Here is a 25291-nt window from a genome sequence, read left to right as displayed (position 1 = left end):
GAAGAAGGTGGCTGTGGAAGGGAAAATCAATTTAAAAAATCAGCTCTGAGTGTTAGCTTTGTCCATATCAATGTCTAGCACCTGAGCTGTGGATCACTCGAGTCCAGTAATGATGCCCAGTCCATTCCAGACCTCTTGCACGTTATTCTGAGTGACTTTGTTTTCTATATTAGTTTTGTAAGCTCACCTCAGCTTTTTCTTTAGCACTCGCTGGGCGCCCCTCAGAGGTTCTTTGTCTCCGAAATTCAATGTTTTTCTCTTTTTCTCATTCAGGATACTTTTTATTTTCTTAGTAGTCCAGGGCTTGTTGTTCATTTGATTTCTAGTAATTGCTGTCAGTGACAAGCCAGAAGTCAAATCAGATCTAATTAATCGTAATCAAAACTACGAACTAATAAAACAAATTCAGAAACAAAACAAAACTAACAAAAAATAGAAAGAACACAGAGCTTCTGTAAAAGGGCTGCTTGCTTGCAGCTCCTGGAATTAAAAGAAAAATTAATTCTGACTTTTTATAGTTTTCTTTGCAATGCTAGCTACACAATTTTTATTTTATTTTTACAATGTGTGATAATATACAGAACGTTTGTATTCTAATTTATGCTCAAGTTTATGTTTCTTTGTGCTTTACCTGCTGTACCGATTGAAATGTTGTGTGTGTTCCTGTCCCTTTAGTGCTCAGAGCCAAGCAACACATCAATAGCACCAAAGACAATCACATTATTTTGTTGTCAAATTCTGCAAACAGTTTCTGAAAATATAGTCAGTTAGTGAAAGGGCGTCCCGGGACTAACAGACCTGTCGACTGTGGCAGGCTAAAACAATTAAACCTATTCAGTCTTCAGCAGGAAAGGCTTTATTGGCTCCAAAGGAAGGACTTCAAGATATTCAAACGCAACAATAAAATTTGTCACACAGATTTATTTTTCTTTAAGTAAGTAGTGATTACATGCTTTAGGACACAACAGAAGTGCATTTAAGATGCACTTTGGAATATGTAAAAAAAAAATACACGAGGAGAGGCTTTTAGAGATGATGTGGATGAGACAACTGAGTTATTAGCAAAGCAGAGAAACTTGGTGGATTACAGTAGGTTGTCTCCTCTCATTTCTGATATTTCTTCTTAAAGGGAATAAAAATGTGAAATCATACAATGTAGTGTGTGTGTGTGTGTGTGCAGATAACACAGCCTTTAGAGAAGAACAGTGCAAAATGTTAAGGCTGGCTATTTTAAAATGTTATGCTGCAACAAATCTGAGAAGCTTCTGACACAGCATTTTTGGATTTTTGGATTTCATTTGGCCCAATGAAGTAGAAGCTTCTTATTTTATGGCTTAAGTCAGTCACAACTCTTAGATGAACCTCAAACTCTGTATCTTTAGGAATGGTCCACAGCTTGATGAAGTCTCTTTTTGACTTCTCCTTATTACTGGTGCTTGTGATCTTCACCCTGCCTTCAAAAATAAACGTATTTTTACCAACGTCATATTTAGTGGGTGACTGCATAGCTTGTCTGACAGCTTCTAGGAGCAAATGTGGGTCCCAAAAATCTTCACAAACCACAGTCTTTGTTTTTTTTTCATATTCAAAATGATAAACACCACTGGCAGGATTACCCAAGGCTTGTACAGAAGTCACCGAAAGGCCTTCTGCATTCAGAATGTTTTTGAAAGCAGACATTGTATGTGCTCCATAAACTGAATATGTATTATCTTTTTGCTTGATGAGCTTTCCTTTGAAGAAGTGTTCCAGGATATTCGTTCCATAAAGTTGTTCCTGCAGCCAAGACATTTTATCAGTATAATCCTAGAGCTTCACACAACACATCTAGTAATTAAGTAGTCTGCTCTGTTTACAGTCTTCATGTCTTAGTTGTATTTTTAGTGACCCCCCCTATGTTTACTCCTAAAAGACCACCAGCACAGAGGCCATAGGTAACATGAGAGAAGGACACACCACCTTCCACTTAGTCTCTCAGCCTGACTTGGTCCATTTATCAGTTCTGTCTGTTGTAACTATTCTAGCAGTCTATGGCTTCTTTGTGTCTGTGACGCTACCTCTTATACAATCTTACTTCTTTCTTTCCACGTGTATACATTTAATGGAGCGAGTAGAGTGTGTTTTGTCTTTTCTTAAACCAGTCCAGCAGTTTTGTACTATTTTTACAATAATCTAAAGCCTGTCACATTAGATGAATTTTCAAGTGATTTTCAGTCATAGCCTTCTTTTATACAATCTTAGTGAGTCGCAGGCAGTCATTGCTGTGAGTCCAGTCACATAATCTGATATACTGAGTGACTCAATCAAACTAGTCTGTGACCAGTATAACATTAAACTGGATGGATTATGTCTTCAGGTGGAGGGGCAGCTCTGCATGCAGCAGAGCCGATAACAAGTGAATGCTCATCCGGGAAGTACAATGCATTGAAGACAGTGATGAAGAATAAGGAAAGTGACAGATTTGGACCCATGGTTGTCAGATTTATGGCTTTCCCGTGCAATTTGGGCAATTTTTGATGGCTGTTTATGGGAGATAATTGGCTACCATGAGTGGCAGGTTTTTTATACTACTTTGGAAAAAATCTGTGGTATTTTGGGCTATTTCAATAACAATAATTCAATCAAGATGGTATGAATGGGGGCGGCACGGTGGCGCAGTGGTAGCGCTGCTGCCTCGCAGTTAGGAGACCCGGGTTCGCTTCCCGGGTCCTCCCTGCGTGGAGTTTGCATGTTCTCCCTGTGTCTGCGTGGGTTTCCTCCGGGCACTCCGGTTTCCTCCCACAGTCCAAAGACATGCAGGTTAGGTGGATTGGCGATTCTAAATTGTCCCTAGTGTGTGCTTGGTGTGTGGGTGTGTTGTGTGTGTGTGTCCTGCGGTGGGTTGGCACCCTGCCCGGCATTGGTTCCTGCCTTGTGCCCTGTGTTGGCTGGGATTGGCTCCAGCAGACCCCCGGTGACCCTGTGTTCGGATTCAGTGGGTTGGAAAATGGATGGATGGTATGAATGGATTTGTCTCCCCCAAATCACTACTAGGGGTCCTTACTGTTGATTCCTGGAATCAGGCCCAACACAGGCAGCTATTTTTCAAAATAACTTGACTTGCTGCATACAATGGCATGTCTACTTGAGCAGCGTCCATCATTTGAACCATATTTAGTGCTCTAACAGCACATGAGAACTAATTTTTCATGGGTAAGTGGAGGTCTGGTGTTTCAAGAAGAAGTCAGTGTGAGGAGGCCCTTCAGGGTGGAAGACAGGAGCTGGATGGGGGAGTTTAAAGTACTACATGCGGCAGGGCAGCTGAGGAGGCACAAACTGGGTGACTGAAGAGCAGCTGACAGCGAGCTGGTGCTGTACAAAGGACTAACAGCTGTGGCGAATTCAGAGCTTTTTTTCTATTTCATTTTGTCTTGGTATGTCAAACAGGAGACATCAGACAGACGAGATTCTGTTCTGTTTGTGAGGTCCAAACACTGTTGCCAGGTTGTCTCAGAAAAGGCAGCATAACTTTCTTTTAAAAGCCCCACAAGCTGACGTGATGTCTTCCTCCATTCCCCCTCATGGTGAGTATTATTTTATTCAAATTGTATTCTAACTGGGTGTTGCTGCTTTATACAAATTACAAGTGTTCAGGTTTATGTTTCACATACTACAGATGTTTTGGTCTCGGCATCTGAGGACCTACACAAGCCCCTTAGGGGAGTCTTCTAAGACCCCAAAATGCTGCACTGTACTCCGCTTCACAGACGCTTTCTTTATGCTGAATGTCCTCATTTCTCATTTTTTTTTCTTTTTGAGATGCAGGGTCAGAGTTTTCTTTTTTTTTAGTTCTGTTTCTCTTTATTTTATTTTCTTTCCTTATTTCAACATTGGATTGATGCAGATTTAAGATACATGCATTTACTTTTCTTTTCTTTTCTTTTCATTTCTTTCTTTATTTTGCAAAAAGAGCATGTAATGGCATAAAAGTAATAAGACATATGAAGGTTTTAATGCGCAAAAACTCACAATACTGAACTGTCCTTTATATATAAAATAAAAATACAGATGAATAAAAGTGTGAGGCTAAACTGCCAAGAATAAAGTCACCTGGGTGAACAGCCAGCTACTGAACGGAGTCTCCTTGGGCTTTGTAACTCTGGACACCTCATGTTTAAACACACACTGTGCAGATTTCTAAATGGATGTTATTGGTTGATTTTAAATTCGTATGTTTACAGATATTCAATAGGATCCGTGATCACTTGCTCACCTACCAGCGACCGGAACAGTCTGGTTTTACCACCTAAGAAGTCTACCATCAACTGCATCCTGGCACTGAGGGTTGGAGCACAAACGCGAATATCAGCAGATTGGTCTTTGCAGCCTTTGTCGATTTTCATAAAGTGTTCGACTCAGTTGATCGAGCTGCCCTGTGGGACATCCTGAGGGTTCGTGGGATCCCCTCGAGGTTGCTGGATATCATGGCTGGCCTGTCCAATGGTACTGTGAGTGATGTGCAGAGTGCAGGGCAGGACCTCTGTGTTTTTCCCAGTTGATTCTGGGGTCCGTCAGCGGTCTGTTCTGCTCCTACTCTGTTCAATGCTTGTATGGACTGGGTGTTGGGCAAGGATGTTGGGTCCAGCGGCTGTGGGGGCATCTATTGGTGAAGAAAGATTCATGGATCTTGACTTTGCTGATGATGCTGTGATCTTCACAGAGTCAATGGTGGGCTCTGATCGGGGGCACTCGAAAGACTGAGTGAGGAGTCTGAGTGTCCTGGGCTTGCGAGTGTCCTGATGTGACTCTGGTGACTCTTCCTGTGAAATCAGTGGACGGATTGGGAGTGCATGGGGGGGGTCATGAGGTTGCGGAAAAGGGGTTGTGTGGCGCTCCTGATATCTATGCAAAAGGACAAAGGTCCAAGTCTTTAGAGTCCTGGTTGTTCCCTGTTTGCGAGACATGGACGCTATCCAGTGAGCTGAAATGAAGGGCTGGACTCCTTCATGTGTCTCTCTGCAGAAAATCTTTGGGTACACGCTGGTTTGACTTTGTGTTGCTCACCGAGTCCCGAATGAGCACGAGACCTGCATTGTGAGGGAGCGTCAGTTACGGCACTACGGGCCATGTGGCACGTTTCTCCCCGAGGGTGATCGGCTCGTAAGATCCTCATCTATTGTGGACCCAAGTGGCTGGACCAGGCCAAGGGGGTCACCCACCCAGATAGAGGGTCATTTCCGGAGGGGTGGGACTGGACCTCGTGTCTGCCTGGGGGGTTGCTAACTGGGATCCTGAATCGTTTTGTCATGTAGTGAATGTGGCAGCGCGCTGTACCAGTGCAGGCTCCCTAACCTGACAACCTGACTTGACTTGATATTTACTGAATTGAACTGTATAACTTTTAGATCATTCTTTTAGAATCTTAAAACAAATTGTTAATTTATCAGACCAGCAGTTGTTGGGGTTGGAATGAGAAATAGCTTGAGAAAGACAAACATTGATTGATTATTCTGGTAATCCTTGTTAATTTGAGGTGAAGTTAGGGCCTTCACATTTGGGCGTGTGCTGGGGAAGAAAGGAGGACAACAGGCAGAGCAGAGCAGGACAGAGAAAAGCATGGAGGACTGAGAAGGTAAAGAGCCCAAAGAAATTGACAAGCGACCTCTCCAGACTTAACACCAACCTGAAGCAACTCTGCGCCCAGGACTTGAAAAGACTCCGCTTCCTTCACCTTCATTTTCTACATCCAGGTACAAGCCACTGTTGTTACAGGGTGCAGCCACAGCGAATACGGTCAAAAAGCTTAAAAGACACAGGCAGCAGTCACGAGTCCCACACCAGACTTCTCTGTTCTTCTTTATTCTCATTTACCCAGAAGTATATAATGCTTCAATCTCTGCATAGATCATCATGAAGATCAATTAAACAATGGTGCCTGCCAATCTTCCCTTTGCAGAACAAATAGGGGTAAACACTTTACTTTGGTTCAACAATATTGTCCACTATCAAAAAGTACCTGAGTAGAAACCAAAGTCTCCAGAACTCATTAATTTTTAAAGAAAGCAGGCAATTCTGTAATACCACATTGTGTGTGGATGGAGATACCAATCAAAGGCAGTCTGAATATTCAAAGCAGGTGACTCTTTTGCAAGACAGGGTAAATATGTATGCCCTGTAGATAGCCATCAACATTAACCTGTAGCAGAATTTTCCAGGAATTTTTGCCTTTTTTCTTTAAAACACTGGTTTAAGATGTCTCCTGCCATCTTGCTCCTAAAGGCTTGGCCTTTGATTCAGTGTCTATTGTGTCTCTACCAATGGTCTAGGTATAATCAGATTCTGGGTATGCTGATACGCTATTGTGTAATTCTTGCTGTTAATTAAACTTATTTTATCCCATAGCTTGTTGGCTGCTCTCCTTTCCAAACCTGTTGATTTTCTGTTTTTTTTTTTTCTAAGAACACTGTTAAAATATTTAGTTGACCTGAGCAGATCAGCCTTACTGAGACCTTCATCTTCCTTTATTTTCAGATACTGTGTGATGGGGCACAGGTGAGCTCTGCCATTTTTATGCCTCGTTATTGTTTGGATGTCAATTAAGAAAAAAGAAACAGCTAAGGGGTCCGAGTCAAGGTTAATTAAAACTAAAGCAAAAGAAGTTAATAGCAGCAAAAACTACCCACTAATAAAGAAAATCATTAGAATAAAAACCTGCAGCCACTGGGGCCCACCAGGACCGGAGTCGGACACTCCTGCTATCCAGAGAAAAGACAGAAAAACTGGAAGTCTTAGGGCAGGGCCATTGTTTTGTAAAAGAAGCAGTGAGGGTGTCAAAGCATGAGACTTTATAAGTATCATCTGAATTGATTGATGAATTTAACTATTTTAATCATTAGGAGAATTCTTGTGTTTTAATCCCTTTATTGAAATGGTGGTATATGTTTGGTTACAAGTGAGTGAACTACTTACTCCTTGCTGGATTTGTTGGAGTCAATAAAGACAGAATTTCTGATCACTAAAAAGTTTAACAATAAGAAGTTAAAGAAAGAACAGCCAGGAAGTGAGCACTGAATATAATTAAATGATTAGAGGAGAAAGACTTTGAACCTCCTACAGTAATACAGTTTGTTAGCTCAAAAGACTGTCTCAAAGGCTGAAATGAGACCATAAAAAACATAAAGTCTGTTTTTAAGTGTTTAGTAAAACCACCTGTGGATGTTTCTTTTTAAGCTTTGCATTCAGATGAAGGATTGATGTCATTGTGTCTTCATAGTCCACTGTGTGCCCACCATGGCTGTCGTAATGAACGTTGGTCGCTGTGTGAATGTTAGCAGGACCAAGGTTAAAGATGTACAGCCTGCTATAAGGGACATTTGGAAATGACAGACAGACATTTTCTTTGGCTGTTGTGGGGAACAGGCCCGGACACAGGACAGGTAGACGTCATGGTTTCACCACTCACATGTTTATTTACAATATTTACAACTATCGGTGAGCACAAACCAGTGCCTCTCACCAATCACCTAGGCCACCATGCCCTCCACCCCACAAGTCCTTGGCCACAAGTGCCTTCTCACAGTCTCTGGTCCGCCTCCACTCCTCTTCACCAAGCTTCATCCTTCTTCCACCCGACTCTTGCCCACTGACTGGAGGGAGGCGGCCCCTTTTATTCACCCTGGAAGGACTCCAGGTGCATCCTGAGGGCTCATAGCCACACACCTGTGTGGCGGAAGCTCCAACGGTGTAACCGGAAGTCCACTGGGTGTCCCCAATCATCTTCCCCCCCAGCACTTCCCGGTGTGGTGGGTGGAAGTACTGAGGTCCAGGGCTCCCAAGGCATCGGGGCGCCCCCTGGCGGTGACCACGGGCCCCTACAGGGTGAGCTTCCAAGCTCTGTACCCGTGGTCCCCACAGTAACCAGGGAGGACGCCCCCTCGTGTTCTGGAGGAGCCAAAGCCCTCCTCCGGTCCCTCCTGGGGCATCCCGGCCGGGCATAGAACGCCCGCCGGGGCACCACACTGTTTAATGACAACACAAAGTGACAGCAGCAGCTTTTATGTCCAGAGGACAATGGGGAATTGGAAATACCACAACTGTTTCAGCTTGAATGTAATTGACTGTATTTATTAAATGGCTGAATTCTTTTAAAAAACAACTCCAAACTCATCTGTTCAGTTTGGCTTTTAGCTCTACTTGACTTTATTACCCTTCTCTCAGTTTACTTCTCTGTCAAGATGCTCATGTAACCTGTATGTGTGTGCGAGACCATCAATTATGTTGTCTGTTAGGCTTTTTCTCTGAATTCACTGTTGTAATCTTCTTTATTTATTTATCTGGTTTGTACAATGCTATATACTGTATACCCTGCCATTCTGTCTTATATTCTGTAAGTGCCTTGAGCATGGGAAAGGCGCTATATAAATAAAATGTATTATTATGACTGTACAGAAGTGGACATCGACTCCTTCCCTGTGACTTTCAAATGTCCAAGTAAAGTTTTATGAGACACAAACATGAACCACAATTCAAGTGACTGTTTAAAAAAGCTGGTTGTATTGTTTTTGCATTTTAGTCTTGTACATTTCATTTAGATAATCGAACATTAATATAGCAGATTTCAATAAGTTAATATAACAAGTTGCTTTAGAAAAAAATACAAGGTGATTAATTTCATTACAATAAAAAATAAACAAGCTAAATAGGTTGTATTCAAAATAATGCATTTCTGCAGTACAGTAAATAATCATCAGAATAGAGAATTACACAGAGAAAGAATACATGAAAAAGACCCAAAGTAACCGTGATGCTGGGGAAGTCCATCGGCCAGATATTACATTGAAATAAAAATGATATATGAATGTAATCTCAAAGTAAAGTGAAGCACATTGTAATAGCTCACCTTAAGTTATGAAAGCGTTAACTAGTGAAGGTTTATGGCAGTAGTTTTATATATTATATATATTTTATATATCGGAATGTCTGACACCTTATATTCCAAATCGCAACCTCAGATCCTCAACTGAGTGTCTCCTTAGAATTCCAAGAGCAAAACTTAAAAGAAGTGGTGAGGCGGGTGACCTTCTGCTGTTATGCACCTAAAATCTGGAATAGCCTGCCAGTAGGAATTCGCCAGGCTAATACAGTGGAGCACTTTAAAAAACTACTGAAAACACATTACTTTAACATGGCCTTCTCATAACTTCACTGTAATTTAATCCTGATACTCTGTATATCCAATTCATTATAATAACTATTCATTCAAAATTTGTACTAACCCCTACTCTCTGTTCTGTTTCCTTTTCCGGTGTCCTATTGGTGGTGGCTTGTGCCACCACCATCTACCCAAAGCACCATGATGTTCCAACAATGATGGATGGATTAAAAGCCAGAAGTCTGTATAACCATCAGCATCAAGTGACTCCGTGAGAACCCTAACTACAAAGAGGACTATTTCATTTATGTTAGGTAGAATGCCCAAAGGGGACTGGGTGGTCTCGTGGCCTGGAACCCCTACAGATTTTATTTTTTTCTCCAGCCTTCTGGAGTTTTTTTTTTGTTTTTTCTGTCCACCCTGGCTATCGGACCTTACTCCTTTTTATGTTAACTAAGGTTGTCTTATTTTAATTTCTTATTTGTCTTTTATTCTTCTTTTCTTCATTATGTAAAGCACTTTGAGCTACTTTTTGTATGAAAATGTGCTATAAAAATAAATGTTGTTGTTGTTGTAGTTTTTATTTTTATGAACGTATGGGAAACCACCACTATTTATCAGCCCAAGTTTAGAAATGTGAGGAGTGATAGCTGGTAATTATGTTTTGGTCCAAAAATAATGATGGCAGGTCAAGGACGGAAAATCATTATGTGTGTTTGGCATAAGAAAATATTAGTTACACGTGTGTGCCTTAGAAATGAGAGATTGTAATGAAGTGCTGCAAGGGATTGGTCTTACAGCACATTAAATCCTGCCTCCCACCCACTTCCACCAACATCAGCTTGCTTACACATCAGACAGGTCCACAGAAGATACCATTGCTACCGCTGTACATACTGCGCTGAATTGGCTGTTAACATTGGCTTAGATGTTTGGTGTCTGCTCTTCTCTTTAGTTGGCAATAGCATGAACAGCACTTTGTACAATCACATTGCTTTGGTTTCAAGCTGTACTAACTTGCTGAAAACACAGGCAGTAAATCAGTGCGTGTTTCAGGACTAAAGGACATGTCTGACAGGCTAAAATAAAATAAAATAAACTTTTTAATCTTGAACAGAAAAACCTGCACTGGGGCCAAATGGCAGCTCTCAGCTATTGTCAAAGGCATCGACAAAATCAGTCTGTTCAAACTCTGACAATTTAACAGAGAATGACATCCTTGGGGACACCTGGTGGAGACTAAAGGGAAGTGCAATTAAGGGGAAACCCAGGAGGTCCTACTTGGGAACATGGAACAGACATGAAGAGGATGTTAAAAAGTAGGAGAATGAGACAACTGAGATATTAGAAAAGAAGTTTGATGGATTGAAAAGTCTCCTCCTGCTTGTAAAATATCTTCTTAAATAAAATGAAGACAAATGGAAACCTTATTCTAAAAGGGTTATATGAAGATAGCACAGGCCACGTTAGACCAGCAAAGTCAAAAAGGCTGATGTGAATTATTCAAAGGTTACTTCACAGTTAACTTCAGTTGGATCACCTCTTGTATTATCTTTGCTTATATCAATGAAGTAGAATGATTTTATGTTATATTGTTTGTCAGTTGAAACTTTTAGATAAACTTTATAGGTTTCATTTGGAGGAATGGTCCACAGCTTGATTGGCACTTTCCTGTTGTTACTGTGGCTTACAATTTCAAGAGAGCCTATAAAAACGTTTTGTTCATCAAATGAATACTTTTCAGCTGATTGCATTGCTTGTCTGACAGCTTCTTTGAGCAAATTCTCGTCCCACAAACAGTCATCAGTCACAGTCTTTAGTGCAAGACGTTGATGATTTCTTGAAGGATATTTAATAAGATGAATACCACAGGCAGCACTGCCTAATGATTCAAAAGAAGTCACAGGAATATTGTTACGTTCCACTTTTTCTTTTAAGGAAGACATTATATGTGCTCCAATAATCTTTCCCTTATAATACTCTCCATAAAGCACATGGTCCAAACAATATTTTCCTTGAAGTGTAATGTTCTGAAAAATAAGTGTTCAGTACAGTATTAGAGTTTTTCACACAACATGTTAAATTCTGTCTACTTTCTCTACACAATTTGTAATACTTCAACTCCATTTTTAGTGATATTATTTGTTCACTAGCTCTCTCACAAGACCAGGCAGCACAGAGACCACACGTAACAACACGACAGAAGGACATCTTGATCCCCTAGGACTGTTGTGCCCTCCTGTACTCTACAGTGGAGTCCGTTCTGCACATCACACTGCTTCAGATCTTCATTTCAGTCAGTTGGACCCCCTGATGCTGTTGTAGCTACATTATACATGTGGAGTGAAATATCTGTGGACAGGATGTGAGTCCATCACAGAGTACACTCACACTCGCTAAGGGTTAGACATCAAGAGAAGGTGCAAACTCCACTGACTCAGCAACCAAACATCAGCAGGGATAACCACGGAGTTATTTGTTCAACCTAATCTTTACAAACATAAAAATAGTAAATACTGCAAACTTTATAAAATGGCCAAGTTCATTTTACAATGCTGCCTTCTCACTGCTAGCTTACCAAACAACAGGCAGGAGTCTTCCATTGTGCACATTGACACAATTTTTGCAACAAATATAAATATTTCTTAGACATAAACTGTTCATGACTAAGCCATGTGTAAACATTTCTATAGCCTTAGCCAATTCATATTTGTAAAATCTAATTTTATCATAAAGGACTGAAAAGGCAGCACAGTGGATCCAGAATTCTTTTGTTCAAATCCTGTGACGTGGACTTTGAATGTTCTTCATGTTTGTAAAGGTTACACTCCAGTTTTTCTTCCACATCCTCAAAGCTGAGTGTGTATATTTGACTAAGTGTTGGTTTTAAACTGCACCTTCTGTGTGTGTGTGTGTTTGGGGGGGGCCCTGTGGCATGTCACTGATGGTTGAATCCTACCTTGCAGAAGAGCTCAGGCCTACCATAATTCTGAATTGGGTTAAGTTTGCTTGAGAATATAATTGCCAAAGAAACAGCAAACACCACAAAAGCTTCTAGTGTACACATGTCGTTATTGTATTCATTTAGCTATGGAATAAATTAATGTGTAAAAAAAAATATAATAAAGCTTGCTATGTATGGCATAGACACCAATTAAGAGTATAATGTCAATAAACGTAAATATAACATGTAGTTTGACATCACTATTTTTTTCTGAAGCATTGACAATTATGTTCATTTTATATTGATGAAGCACCCTTGCAATTAGACAGGTTAAATGAATTTTACATGTTTATACAGTAGCTGTGAAACATTTAAAATAAAATACAAATCACTGAGAATTTCACACAAATACTTGTATAAAATAACAGTTTCTACAAACAAGATTTCTTTTTCTTTGATGTTTTTGCTATGTTTCAAAATTTAAAATCTCCTAATAATGTTAATCAAAGTAATTTATCCATCCATCCATTTTCCAAACCCGTTTTATCCTTAACAGGGTCCTTTGGGTACAGGGGGCTACAGCCTATCCCAGCAGGTATCAGGTACAAGGCAGGAACAATTCCTGGACAGGGTGCCAGTCCATCATATGGTAATCACACACACACACACACGGGCTGATGTAGCATTGCCAATCCACCAAACTCACAAGCCTTTGGACTGTGGGAGGAAGTCAGAGCACCGGGAGGAAATCCACATAAACACAGGGAGAACATGCAAACTCCACACATGGAGGACCTGAGACACAAACCCTGGTTACCTTATTGTGAGGTGGCAGTGCCACTGTGCTGCCCCCAAAGCAATATAATCTAAATTAAGATGATTTAATTTTAACAGATGGATTTATTGTAGATTTCATTAAAGGATTACAATATCTGCAAAGATGCTATCAAGCAAAACAAGTGAAATCATTGAATTGGTCTGACAAATACATGAATTAGGTTTTTTTTTTGTTCATTGAAGAAAACTTATTTCTAGGATTTGGAAGTTAAATACGATTTTTATCTTATTTTGTTGCAAATACAAACTTTCAATATTTCTTTTATGGTAGTCTGCTAGAACTATAAAAAATACTATTTGCTTTCTTATATTTCCATATTCACTACGGATGTAAATGTAAAACAACACCCCTTCTTTAATGAAACTGGAAAACAGAGTTCAGCAGGCTGAAACAGACACATGAAGGCATTTGAAAAGCCTCCATAATCATTGGATTTGTATTGCATTATTTGTTTGTTCTAGACATGAATACAACATTTAAATAAAGACAACTCTTTTGTTCAATAATATTCGTGCATACGTTTTCTTTCACAAAGAACATTTCAAGTGTACAGTACTCACCTCTGGTGTTCCTGTCATTTTTTTCCCTTATGATTTGTTGCTTAGTTGTCAGGGCCTTTATAGTGTGTGTGTGGGAGGAGCAAGTGTGTGTGTGTGTGTGTGTGTGTGTGTGTGTGTGTGTGTGTGCATGTGTACAGACCTTATTCACACCCTGCTTGATACTGATGCATATTCAGTTACTGAGCAGCAGTGAGCAGTGAGCACCAGAGGTGAGATGTCTTTTACATTTTTATTCTATGTCTGTTTAAAGTTTTATGTTGATATATTTGTGTTTACTTGATAGATTTTGTTTGTCACCATTTAAGACAGTAGAACTGATTTTTCAGACACTTGTGTTTTATATGCCATATGACCAGCTGTCTTATTGCACACCCTTCTGTTACTCAGTTGACAATATGATGTGAAGGTGTGCCATTTACCATCACTTTTAGTTAAATAATTAACAGTTAACATTTTATATTTTAATGTAATTCTGCTTTTTGTTATTTAGTGGCAGTAGATAGTTTGCCTTGGCATTCTGAAGATTACAACAAATGGCCAGTAAGTCTGCAAAGAAGGATAAAGAAGATGTAATGGACTATCTTAAACGCACTTTTATTTGGGAAAATGGTAAAGTCAATTTTCGAGAAGGTTTTGAGAAAGTCCCTTATTCCATTGCCTGTTTCTTTTCCTATTTTGATGAAGACACAGCTAGAGATGTCATAGATAAAATGGAAAAGAATAAAAACATTTTATATGGCTATGAAGCAGGCTTTCACTGTAAAGAGAAGGAAATCGAGTTTTTTGCAGAGGATGGCTTGTTTGAAACTTCTTTTCCAAAAGCAGAATTTGTCGAAATGCTGAGAGGATTTCAGGAAAAACTGGAACAAAACAAAGGTAATGTGACTTCTCTTACAACACCAAGATCAATGAGGTGTCACTGTCACACATGTAGTGATGTATGTTTTTAAAAACAGCCAAATTAAAATCAGAAACAATGGCTTATAAATTGTATATAGCATTTATAATCAAGAGCTCATAAAGCTGTTTATCTAAAGTTTGCTGGGTCAGTTGGGAAAGATTGTAGCGTGGACAGACATTTATTAATATAAAGCAATAATAAGGAGCAACCTGCTTATGGCAAAAACAAAATGTTTAAAGAACACAACTTAAATTAATGTAAGAGGAAAGAAATTATGTAAGCATCACTCTGTAAGCATACAGTGAACAAAATGTCCTCTGTATGTATGGGACAATAAAAACAACATGTCAACTTTATTTTCTGCACGTTATAATGAGCCATTATTTTTCTGAAATTCTAATTTTGCGGCAAAGCTGCAGACCTGTTCTCCATAACGGGCTGAAGCGGCCAATAATGTTACCTTAAGACTTCAACAGAGATTTTAACTCCCCATCAGGTACATGTTTCAGAAATGTGAAGTAAAATGAATTACAGACCCTCCACAAACAAACTCTTAACAATAGCACATCAGTCGCTGTCATTTTTAAATGCCCTGAGTTGGACTTTGTTGTCTGTTAAAGTTATTGAGTCACTGCAAACATCTATGGGCTCCGACTTTAACTACACGACATTGGCAGTGCTGTTAAAAAACAAGGATCTGATGTAGTCTACTCATACCTGTAATTCTGTCATCACTGTGATTTGTGTATATAGCTCACTGTCACTAAAATATTAAATAAATAAAATATGATAGCTGGCTCTTTGATGAAGTAAATGAAACATTTTAAATGCCCCAAATTTCAAATTAGTTAACCAGATCCATGAACACACCTGAATTTTACACAATGCATACATTTTCAAACTTGCTATTTCTGTATTCACATTCTCAATCAGTTTTGAATGTTTATGTATTTTTTTTTTGTTTTTGTATGATTGTTCACAAATGTTTCTATTATTGTAATTAATTAAATGAATCCTGTTATGAACTAGGTTGAATTAATTCCTTTGCATCTTGTAGCCACCAAAGTATAAGGCGAGATCAAGCACGGGTAAAACGCGTGCTGAAAGAAATCTCTCCCCAGAGTGAATGCATATGGATTGCTAATTTGGTAAGATTACTGGACAGCCAACCCAGTAATTTCAATTGTATTAGAAACATTGAATTAGATTAATGAGAAATTAAATATTTGCTATGTGTGAGCAAGCGGAATTTGTACGTGAATGTGCCGAGAGATGCACTGGTTCCACACCCAGACTTGCTTCCTACCTTCTACATAATGTTGCCGGAGTAGAAAAGAAAAGAAAGGAAAATGATATCCTCAGTATTCTTGAAGTGCCAAGCACACAGTGCAGAGCAATTCACTTTCAGACATTAACAAAAGTAGAACATCTTGAGAACAGGCTTCCACTGGGATCTCTCATTAGGACACATCATGTCAATCTTCACTCGTATGCAGATGACACCCAGTTATACCTTTCTTTTAGAGCAAATGAAGTTTCTCTGATGTTGTCTTTAATTAGTTGTGTTACTGAATTAAAGGAGTGGATGAATGAGAACTACTTGTCTTTAAACACAGATAAAACAGAAATGTTAATTGTTGGAGGGAATGACGCTGATCACAACAATATTTTGTCATCATTTAACTCAGTTGGAATCCCAATTAATTTTACTGAATCAGCCCACAATCTCAGAGTTCTCTTTGACTCTAACATGTCACTTAAAATGCATATTACAAAGTTGTCCAAATCAGGTTTCTTCCATCTTGAAAATGTTAGGAAATTAAGGCGCTTTTTAAATAAACAGGATTCTGAGAAGTTAATTCATGCATTTATCTCTAGTAGGATTGACTACTGCAATGCAGTGTTCACTGGATGTTCAAACTGTTTTTTAATACAGCCTCCAGTTAATCCAAAATGCGGCTGCAAGAATTATTACAAGAACAAGAAAATACGAACACATAACTCCAGTTCTTGAATCCATACATTGGCTCCCGGTTAAGTTTAGGGCAGATTTCAAAATCCTCCTTTTAACATATAAAGCAATTCCTGTGATTTCATGAAAACAGCAGACCATCAGTGCTCAGTCCATACTGACCTGCACAATTACAAGTAGGCGCCATGGGGAATGCCACCAAATCAACAAACATGCACATATGAGTGCCAGGACAAGTTGTGCTCTCCTCTTCCTGCCACTTCTCCATGTGCACTTTGGTGGCTGTAGCTCCACTGCACACCTGCCAACCTGAGGGGTAACTTGTTGTGATGCTTTCTCCTACCCTGACCAAATGTGATTTTGATTTAACCTCCTTAGCGTTGCATTTTATTTCAGTAAAACATAAAAGTGTTGCATTTTTTTTGGCATGAAAAATTACATTTTTATTAAATCTCAGAAATATAATAATGATACACATAATAAAAGTAATGACGAATAAAAGTAATAATATGAAATGAACAATAATAATAATCAATCAAATGTCTACCAGTAAGATGCTCTGGATTGATCTGCGATGTGATGGGTCGACTGCGTCATTTTAGCGGTACTGTGGACGGTGGATGACCACTAATGATTTGTTCTACAAGCTGGCATGTAAAGTTTGCGTGAGATGCGGTTTCGCTAGCTTTTTGTTTGTGTAAGACTGTGGTTCTCAAACTGTGGGGAGGGCCTCCCTAGGGGGCGCGAAGTAACAAAAAGGTGGGCGCGAAGATGTGAAAAAAAGAAAACAAGAATTGAAAATATGAAAAATCCATCTATTGAAACCAAAACAAATTAACTTAAACTACATTCTGATAGTAGAAAAATAAATATAGAGTTAGATAAATGTCGATAAAAGTTAAGTAGGTATAATAAAATATGCACCTATGATATATCATTAATTAAAAAAGAACAAATTGGTATTAGTGGGCTCCTTCAAAAAAACGTTAGGGGGCCGCGATTAAAACTGTTATGAAAACTCGAGTCTCAAATACTTTGAGGTTGAGAAATGCTGGTCTAAGACGAATGCATTCCAAATGCTCTGTTCCCCCTGATGACGAAATATCTTCTTGTAGAATTTCTTTTGTTGCCTCCGCATCACGGACTTGCGGTGAGGTTCATAGCTGGTGACTCCTTCAGAGTGAGATTCACAAATCTATGAACCCCAAAGAGTCGCTTATTAACTATTCAGTTGTCAGCCAGCCTGCACATGGACTACTGGTTATGTTTCATATCTCATCTCATTCTTCACACACACATAGACAGGTAAGGCGCATATTTGGATAAGAAAGAACGGAGAGAGAGCGGACAGAGCGCATTTGCTGCCCACCCTCCACGTCATCTAAATTTGCCGTTGCAATTCCACAATTCATACTCCTTGAATACAAATGAAAGTATAGAGTGGTGTACAAAAAGAAAAACAGATGTCAATTTTGACCTTAATTGAAATATTTAGTTGCTTTAAAAAGCTTTTCATTCTGATGCTTTAATCAACTTTAATACAGACTGTTCAACAAAAGGACAACAAGAAAAACAAAAGAACATTTTATTTAAGGTCAAAATTTAGTTTTTATATATTGGATTATTTTTTTCTTAGTCGTATCCCATTTTATATAAAATTATAAACCGTTTATGGTCTTACTTTGATTTGTAAATGAACTCTATTCGCCTATGCTTCTCCAGGAAAATCTCCGTCACTTTCTTGTAAAAGTCCTCCTTATTTTCCTTCAGTTTTAAAAATCTTAAATCTTCCCTTTTGGCAGTCAGCCGGAACAAAAAATAAACGGACCGGTGCAGTTCAAGACTAAATATGTCAGACACATTCATTAAAGATATTCACCAGACTGTGGAAAGTCACGATGTATAATAAACGTGTCTGCACACCTTATATTGGCGACATACAGAGAGACAGCAGGCCCGGTCTTAGGTATTATGGGGCCCTAGGCGAAAGGGGGGTCCAGGGGCCCCCTGAAGGGGGCGGAGCCCCCCTGGAAGCTCTGCGAAATGCGTGAAAATTAGACCAAGGAGACGTTTTCTTGTAACATTACGAGGTCATCACACTGTGTCCCTTTTTCGCCGGAGTAGTTAGCTGCTACAATTTAGCCAGTTTGAACTGTTAAACATGCAAGGGGAGGGGCGGGCCGGGGGCCTGGCCGCTGTCGATCCAGGGCCCCCCGGACGCCGGGGCCCTAGGCGGTCGCCTACTTCGCCTATGCCTAAGGCCGGGCCTGGAGACAGCGACAGGTACGCACTAATGAAAGGCATCAACCCCATCAGTGAGTGAGGAGAGCGCAGTCCGAGGTGAGGTGAGACTCGTCGCTGCCGCATCTCGCGTTTCTCTCCTGTATTTGAACAGGAAATGCGTAAACTCAGCGATTTTGACTATACAAATTTTCATAATTATTGGAATCATACAGAAAACAATTTATAGCCCAGACCAGTGGACACTTTTATTTTATGTTATTATTGTTTTTTTTACTTTTCATAATGCCTCCCCAAACCGCACGTCCCTGCTCTGCATAACGGAATAGAAAGTCAATTCTTGATCTGCACGATCTACGCCGCCCATTGTGTTAGACTTCGTAACCTGCTTGTTGCCTTTTGCCTGTACAGTGACTGTACAGTAGCTGCATTATGTATGGTGCTAAGACGACAAACACTTTTCTTGTCCTTCCATTTTAGCACAAGCACTTTACCCTTTTGCCAAGCTACTAGCGCACCTCGCTGTAATTTAGCTCTGCCAAAGTCTTCAGTATTGACATGACGGTTAGGATGCACTGTTCCATATGCACAAAGCCGGCCTTAGGGCAAAGCGAACAAAGTGACCGCTTCAGGCCCACAGCTGGAGGGGGCCCACAGCGCTCAAGGTTTTTTTTTTTTTCCTGTGATGCGTGACGCTGCTGCGGAGGGCACAATGGAGCAACAGACTCCTTCACTCCAACCTACAATACTAATTTTTTTATATATATAATTCACGGGCAACATATTCCATCACCTAATTACTCCACGTGGACATCTCCACTCGGCACTCCAATCTTCATTACGCTTCACTCAGGTCCACGCGCCTGTTGCCGCCTCCACGGCAGTAAGTTATTTTATATGGAAATTTGAATATCTCGAAAGTATGAAAACAAGCTTTAAAACCGAATAAAAATGTAAAAACAAAATAATGTGGATCTCATCTTCATAAAATAAAAAAAATATATAAAAAATATAAAAAGCAAAAAAAAAAGTGCTTGGCCTAGCTATTTACCTCCACGTGCTGCCTGGTGGAAACAGCAAAAGCTGGCTAAAATGTAGCTTTATCTGTTAATGTATCGTCACTAAAGACATTTATACGGGCCTGCTCCGACCTCCATCACTCATACCCTTCACTCAGGGCCTTGTACGACAGTCTGCGCTGACAGCCTGCAAATTTGGCTCCTGTCAGTGTGTTACGGTTACAGTTGTCAGTGTCAAACAGAAATCGTCAAAAAGTGATGGTTCTAGATGCCGGGAAAACGCATTTCTGCAACTCAGAATGCAGGAAATCGCTTGGTGGCCGGAGCTCTGCCCTGGACCCCCTAGCTGGGCCCCTTATGGGGCCCACGGTATCAGTTTGCTTCGGGCCCGAAATTGTCTGGGGCCGGCTCTGATATGCGTCAGTCTTTCTTTGCAGCAAGATGTCAAGTAGCTCTGGCGAAGTATAAAAAAATGTCAATTTTTACACCGTGACCTTAATCCAGCAGAGAATCTATCAAAGTTGCCACTAATGACATAGCAACGGCGTACTGGTCGTATTTCGGATCAAACATTGTCCCTTTCCCTGTGAACAGAACCGAATTCCAAATGTATCCCGTTTTAGATTCACAAAGCTCCTAAAGCGTTATACCAAATCTTGCTCTTTTTGACATGATGTAGTGTATCCATCACTGTTGGCCCTTATAAGCTATGAGACTTTCATCGATGCTGATATCACGGTCTAGAATGTAAATGCTCCAAAATTTTGCTACCCACGGCCTGGTATATCTCCCAAATTTTCTTCAGTTTGGGTGCTGGATGGGTATTCTCATCAAAGTCTTCACTGTTGGTAAAGTGCAGATATTTCATAATTTGTGAACATCTGCACTCAGACATAATTTCTCCAAAGAATGGCAGCACTGACAGCACTTTTACCACCCGAGTGATTCTTGGTTTTAATGCTTACACAAGATATATCTGTACAGCTGACTGAGTGACACTCAGGACTAACACTTAGCAGGGTCTTCACAGCCCGAGTAACGCTTGGGTCTAACGCTAAGGAGGTTACATTGTTGGGGTTACTTGTGTGTGCACAAGAGTCGAGAACCAATGAGGTGGAGGTATACTGCATGGTTCCCAAACTTTTCTGTGCTCCCCACTCCAACAAAATGTTTGATTTCTGTCTACAGCCCCTACAAAAGTAATATCACATTTGAAGATGGAAAAGTCTTATTTTTTAATTTTTGAACTTGAAATTCTGCCAGATAGTGTACTGCGAGGGAAGAAATTGAGCTGAAAAAAGATAAGTTTATAAGTCAGTACCTAAAATTTAATGCATTTCTTAGCTTTAGCCTGCTTGCTTCTGCCACTCCACTGGAAGATGGCTGACTTTAATATAAATTTAGGCATTTCTGAGTCTACAATTATAATCTAATACAATTTGCCACCTTCGTTATGGGTTGGCCTACTTTTGCCCCTGTTAGCAAACATACACATACATACACAAAGATTCTAAACAAATAAGTGCCGTATGAATGATGCATGCATGTCCCATCACTCCCTAGCACTTTAACCACTTAAATGCCGTATGAATGACGCATGCAATATTCCACCACTCTCTAGCACTTTAATTAGGGACTCACTACCACCAGCACTAACAAACATGCGGGTGTCCTTGTGACGTGAAGTCTCTACACTGTTGGTTATATTCCATTCAGCAACCAAACAATGTTTACTTCCACCGCATTTGTACACTGGATGCCCTAAAATTCACATACATACATAAACACATTCATCAAAACAGCATTTGCAAACAGGGTGCAAAACATGGTTACCCCAAAATCCTGCCGACTACGCCAATTGTTTTGTCTGACAAGGTGCAAAACAATGGTTACCGCAAAATCCTGCCGACTATGCCAAATGTTTTGTCTTGGTAGAGTAATATATATTGCTCTACTTTCCCCTATTGTATTATTAATATGTAGCCTTAGAATGCCTAATCTCACAGACTTACCGCTGTTTATAAGGTACTAGCAAAATACCCGCACTTCGCAGCGGAGAAGTAGTGTGTTAAAGAGGTTATGAAAAAGAAAAGGAAACATTTTAAAAATAACGTAACATGATTGTCAATGTAGTTGTGTTCTCATTGTTATGAGTGTTGCTGTCATATATATATATATATATATATATATACATATATATATATATACACACACACACACACACACACACACACATAAATGTATATATACATATACATATATACATATATATACATATCTACATATACACATATCTATATATACACATATCTATACTAATAAAAGGCAAAGCCCTCACTGACTCATTCACTTACTCACTGACTGACTGACTGACTGACTGACTCATCACTAATTCTCCAACTTCCCGTGTAGGTGGAAGGCTGAAATTTGGCAGGCTCATTCCTTACAGCTTACTTTCAAAAGTTAGGCAGGTTTCATTTCGAAATTCTACGCGTAACGGTAATAACTGGAACCTCTTTTTTGTCCGTATACTGTAATGGAGAGCAGCTCCATGGACGTGGGAAGCGGAGTTGCGTATCTCGTCATCACGCCTCCCTCGTAATAACGTGAACTGACTGTGAACGCAGTTAAATGCAGCTACTGCAGAAACAAACAACGGTGTAAACTGTAAGTTTAAATTAAGTTTATAGAAACGCTCCCAATGCCGTTTGCAATACCATATTCGCGAGATACAAGTTTAATGAGAAGACACGAGGTATAAACGAGACTTTGTATCATATGGCGTTCGATTATTAAACAGAGGAGAAGCTGTCTACAGGCTGCTTCACAAAAAAAACAGCGGAGCGCCTTATATGAGCAGGCAGTCAGCTAAAGAAGGGAATCAATAAATAACCATAATCGTAATAAACAAACAAAAAAATTTAAAAGCAGTACTTCGCGGCTGCGATGCGTGGGGAGTTTGCTATATATATCTGCTTATCACAACTGAAAGAGGGCACGTGGCGGATGTTAGCTAACTTGCTGACCAACCACAAGCGTTACCTGCCAGGTAACCATCCATACAATCAGATTGTGATTCGGACAACGAATGCCATGAATGTAATTACCCTGATCTACATACTGTCAAATAAACGAACCACACGCCGAAGCGCGACATTAGGGACTTCGCCTCTGGCGCTGACGTTCGAGGTTCCATTCCCGAGAGGGGATGCAGTGAGTGTGTACGCCTGATGAGCCCAGAATTAGGGCAAAACACGTGTTGCATACTCTTTGCATTATTTGACAGTAAACTATTTCAACCATTCTATGATCTGCTTCTCGCAAGTGAAAGACGGCACGATCTACAAACAAGGCGAAAGTCTTGCAACATTCAAAGATGATAGTTTGGGATGAGTGCACCATGGCACATAAAACAGCTTATGAAGCCTTGAACCGAACAATGCAAGATCTCAGAGATCGTACCAAAATAATAGGAGGTAATGTCGTTTTACTCGCTGTAGATTTTCGTGAAACATTACCAGTTATTCCACGAGGGACACCAGCAGATGAACTCAACGCGTGTTTAAAATCCATGCTTCTCCCACGCTCAGTTATATGTCGCGTGTTCTCGGATAGGTATACCAAAAAATGTATATATTTATGCATGTAATGGCCAAACAAAAAATGTGGTATGCCCGAGAGCACTGCAGTAGTACTCAATGTATCTTTACTTCTTAAATGTTAATGTTTTACTGTTTAATAATTTATACGCTTCTTATATGTTGTTCAAATTCTTTTATCAAAATACCAGTAACAGCGCACTGCATGATAACGTGGAGTGAATACACTTGACATGAGCATTCATGTTATTTATCCTCTTTCTCTGTACATTTACCATTCGTTTGCTCAGAGGTTGATGCGCTTGCTGCTTACTGAGCAGCTCTTCACCCTAGCATCCCGCTGCTTCTCTTCATTCGTCGGCATCTTTTCCCATTAAAACTGATTAAGTTAGTTTTTGTGTTGCGATAACTTAGTATGTTTTCTTTAATTTTTCAGTTAAGCTGGCACTTAAGTCTTCAATCTGCCTCAAGAATGATTAGCGAAGGTGGTAGGGAATGAAAACGGCACCCGTACGCATCCGCCACGGCCGCACTGGTGCGCGTAGCTGTGAGCTGATTCTACAATAAAATAAAATAAAGATAAAAACAGTAAGAAAATCATCACCCCGAAAGCGAATAGTACACATGACGTAGTATATGTGTACCAAATTTCAAGTCAATAGGTGAAACGATTTGCGAGCTACAGGTGATTTAAAATCCTGGACAGACAAACGAATAGCCACGATAGCGTATTATACAAGAAGATTTTACTGTTTAATAATTTATATTTATATGCAATGTGCTTCTTATATATTACTTCATATTCTCATATGATAATGATGTTAATGTTATTTATATTGATTTCTATGTTATTGTAAGTGCTCTTTATTTGTGGAAAAATAAATTTGGCAATTAACAAACTTATTTTATACATACTACATTTTATTTTTTTCTCTTGCACTCAGTGAGCGAAGCCACTGGGTAATCAGCTATATATATATATGTAGATATGTATATATATGTGTATCTATACATATTAATAAAAGGCAAAGCCCTCACTGACTCACTGACTGACTGACTGACTGACTGACTGACTGACTCACTCATCACTAATTCTCGAACTTCCCGTGTAGGTGGAAGGCTGAAATTTGGCAGGCTCATTCCTTACTGCTTACTTACAAAAGTTAGGCAGGTTTCATTTCGAAATTCTACGCGTAATGGTCATAACTGGAACATATTTTTTGTCCATATACTCTAATGGAGGAGGCGGAGTCACGTATCGCGTCATCACGCCTCCTACGTAATCACGTGAACTAAAAACAAGGAAGAGATTTACAGCACAAACGCGGGAACGAAGGTAAATGACGTTAATTTTTGACTGTCTTTTAATACTGTGTAAGCATACATATTAACACGTGCAATTAAACGTGTGCATTTACGGGGTGATTTCTCAGGCTTAAAAGCTCGCCTTTTACTCAAAAGGTAAATGCAAAACTATTTTCAATCATTCTATGATCTGCTTCTCACAACTGAAGGCACCGTGGCTGATGGTAAATGACGTTAATTTTTGATTGTCTTTGAATACTGTGTAAGCATACATATTAACACGCGCAATTAAACGTGTGCATTTACGGGGTGATTTCTCAGGCTTAAAAGCTCGCCTTTTATCAAACGCGGGAACAAAGGTAAATCACGTTCTTCACTGTCTTTTAATACTGTGTAACCATACATATTAACACATGTGCAATTAAACGTGTGCATTTACGGGGTGATTTCTCAGGCTTAAAAGCTCGCCTTTTACTAAAAAGGTAAATGCAAAACTATTTTCAATCATTCTATGATCTGCTTCTCACAACTGAAGGCACCGTGGCTGATGTTACGTCACTTGCTGTCCAACCATAAGCATTTCCTGGTAGGTAACCGGACACTCTCTTCACTCCCTTTCGGGAATCGAACCTCTGAGGTTTTCTTTTGTTCTTAATTAAAATTTAAAAGCAATACTTCACCGCTGCTTAGCCCCTCTAGCGCTGACGTCCCAGGTTGGATTACCGTAAGCAAGTGCAGTGAGTGTGTAATTACATTCACGGCATTCGTAGTCTGATTCACAA

The sequence above is a fragment of the Erpetoichthys calabaricus genome, chromosome 12 (assembly GCF_900747795.2).
Source record: "Erpetoichthys calabaricus chromosome 12, fErpCal1.3, whole genome shotgun sequence".
In the NCBI taxonomy this organism is placed as follows: domain Eukaryota; kingdom Metazoa; phylum Chordata; class Cladistia; order Polypteriformes; family Polypteridae; genus Erpetoichthys; species Erpetoichthys calabaricus.
Note: the sequence above shows the minus strand (reverse complement) of the source record.